Here is a 3,510-nt window from a genome sequence, read left to right on the forward strand (position 1 = left end):
ATAATAAAAAAAATCAAAAATTAAAAAAAAAAAAACCTAAAGTCTTAGGGGCAAGGAGACTTGTATCATTAGTCTTTTGTTGGCATGGGAATTTAATGAGGTTCACATTAATTATTGCTATTTGGCCCAAAGATCAATTTATTTTAATTTGGACCCTGTCATCTTTCTATTTTTAATGTTTAAACTACTCTAATCATGAATCATGATAACATTATTAATTTAAGATCCTTTTAAAACTATCTCAATTTCTACAATATTGTAGCGACCTTTTTGTTTTTTCTTATTTGTCCCTTTTCCTTTGAGTAGTTAGCACCGGGGCAGGTAGAGGTGCTTGAGCAACTTGCATGAAGGAATATTGTAATCAATTTATCTAAGATAATGACCACCCAACAAACTTAAAAAATTCCCTTTCATACTCGTCCAGCTCAATGCTTTGTCAAGCAGATCATCATCCCATTGCTCACATCCAATCGTAGCCTACCGATCCCAATAGGAAATAGCTGACTTTGTCTGTTGTATTTGTTTTCTTAATCTCAGACAAGGTTCCTAAACTGGACAAGTGCATTGGTCATGTTTGCAAACTATAGAATAATAGAACTGGTTCAATTCTAACATAAGCTAAACCAATTGAACTGATTTCATTTTATCTATTTTGTCAAGAATCAAGTCAGAACCGGTTCTAATTAACATGCATTTCAGGAAAACGCCAAATCTAAAACAAGGATTGGTGTTTGGTGGAACTATCAATGCCTAACCACTAAAATTTGAAATTCTGATTTTGGAAGGATTGTATTTGAAAAAAAAATTAAAATTACAACTATTTTGATTTGTGAATATATCTATTCCTATTTTGAACATTTTTTTTTTTGGGAACTACATAGTTTCCAAACTAGAAACAATTAAGACCAATTATTTTGTTCTTAGCTGACCAGCTTTGTGGTTTGCCAGGCACCCTTTTAGATTTTGGCCCGGGATGGAGGAACTTCTCCCCAAAACAGTATCTTCAAAACTTGATAGCTAAATTGAAAAAATTTTCCCTCTTAACAAGATGAAGTACGAGGAGCACTTCGAGAGAAGGGGAAAAAAAAACAAAGAATAAGAAGAACAGAAAAGAAAAGGTCATATTTGCTTGTTTACTTGAATTGATAAAATTATCACTATGTTGGTATTTTTTTTATTTTTTTTTTCATTTACATATATAGTTGAAAATTTGAAATATAACATTTCTATTGACCAAAAAATAGTAAATAAATAAAATAAAATTCCCACACCTCTCTTCTCTTTACAGTAAATTCATGTTTTAACAGAACAAATAAGATTAATGATTCTAAATCCTTTCTTTGACAACAAATTGCCTTATTATTATTATTTTGAGAAAGAGAGTGTGTGTCATATAGGAGAGAAGAGAGAGAATTAAAAAGATTAAACTTACACCATGCTTACTTTAATGTAGCAAGTCGTAAAAAATTATGCAAAATGCCGAACTACATTTGAGGTGTTTTATTGGTCAAAATTGGGTTTTACCCATTTTAGCAAAACTTTCTAGCAAAATGCCCCATGTCTAAAACTATTTACAGAAATACCCCCGTTTTGAAACTTGATTTTTAGAAAATTGAGTTTCAAATGTAAAACTCGAGTTTTTGGACAATCGAGTTATAACGAAGTTGTACTTAGAAAAAAAAAAATTATGGAACTCAAGTTCCATTCAAAGAACTCGAGTTCCACTTGAATTTATTTATTTATTTATTTTTAATTTTCAGTTCCCTATAATTCGATTGTCCAAAAATCAAGTTTTAAAACATGAGCATTCTCCTAAATAGTTTTAGACATGGGGCATCTACTATATATTCTACTATGAGTCTATGACAAATAAAAGGTTTCACACTTTCTCAAGAGAAAAAAAAAAAAAAAAAAACAATAATTTAGAAGAAGAGTAGTAAAAAGCTGTAGGTCCATTTTTTCTCCCCACTACAGAGATAAGGAAGAAAGAGGCCATCTTTTTCAACCATTAAAGCCAGAGGAATTAGTATTTAAAAGAGCAATTGACTGAGAAAACGGACTGCTGTTCATTTTCCCCAAGGCAATGTTTCAGTCTGGAATCTAGATCTTATCCTTTTTTTTTTTTTTCTTTTTTTTCTCCCTTCATCATCTTTATCCATAGACGTGATCTCTTCTAAAGCAAATTACATTCTATTTCTAGTCTGATCATTCAAGAAAACTCCATTAAGTGAATTTAATTTTGAAATTAAGTAATTATCATAAATATATATATATATATATATATATATATATATCATAAATATTCATTCAAATGAGCTATTGCATACAGAAAATAAAGAGGTTAGAATTAATTAATATAAATTTTTTATAAAAAATTAAAAATAGACAATTTACATTTTTTATCTAATAATATTCTTACAAGACTTTTTAAAAAGTTAAAAAATATATAATAATGACTATTAATAATATTGAAATTAAATATGTAAGTAGGGTCCTGCTAATTTATGTCCTAAGGACATACATTAATAATCTATTTTAGGAAACTTTTTATGGAAAATTCAAAAAGCTATCAAATCAGTTAGTTACTTTTTCATTTTTTTCATAAAAAGTTTCTTAATAGTATACTAACATATGCTCTTAGGACATACAGTAGTAAAATCTATGTAAGAATTATTATGCATCTTAATGACTTAATGTATATCTTTTGAATATATCCATGCATATACTTGGGGTTACAAGCTAGTAAATATAAAATGATCACTAACTGATAAGGTAAAGGAAGTTTATAAAATCTACTCATGTATTCACTAACTGATAAGGTAAAGGAAGTTTATAAAATCTACTCATGTATGATTGGTTTTAATTAAATTTAATTGGACAAGTGGAGAACCTAGTTTTAAGCAAAGTTGACACTTATTTGGCAAAAAATGCTATATCCACTATATTTTTTTAACAAATCCTAATTAGCATATTATTATTGGTAGAATTCGTACTAGTATTAATATTTGTATTTGTATCTACCCTATTAGTACGTTCACTCACAGCTGCTTATTGGTTTTGTCCATATATGCCAACAATGTGAAAGCGTTACATTCCACTATGGCCGATTAGATAAACCGTTTCAATAAAAAATTTGAAAGGAAGACTATAAAAAAGCAGGTCAATTTTTTTGTCTCCCACTATAGTAGAAAGGAAAAAAAAAATATTCATCCACTAAGCCAGAGGGAATTCTTAACATCATTATTTGTAGTCTTTTTAAAACTAGAGAACTCAATAGGGCAATCTACGGAGAAATTACAGATTGCTATTTCTTTTCCCCAAAGCAATGGCACAATCTTTCTCTTAGCTTTTTTTTCATTTTCTCCTTTCATCATCTTTAGCCATAAAAGTGATTTCTTGTCAAGCAAAATACATCTATGGGACTCTGTTTCTGAGCTTCGAGCATACAAAAAAAAACTTCATTAAGTGAAAATTGTAATGTAAGATGTCATGCAATTTTGCAAGATTAGC

Source organism: Quercus lobata, chromosome 8 (assembly GCF_001633185.2).
Source record: "Quercus lobata isolate SW786 chromosome 8, ValleyOak3.0 Primary Assembly, whole genome shotgun sequence".
Lineage (NCBI taxonomy): Eukaryota > Viridiplantae > Streptophyta > Magnoliopsida > Fagales > Fagaceae > Quercus > Quercus lobata.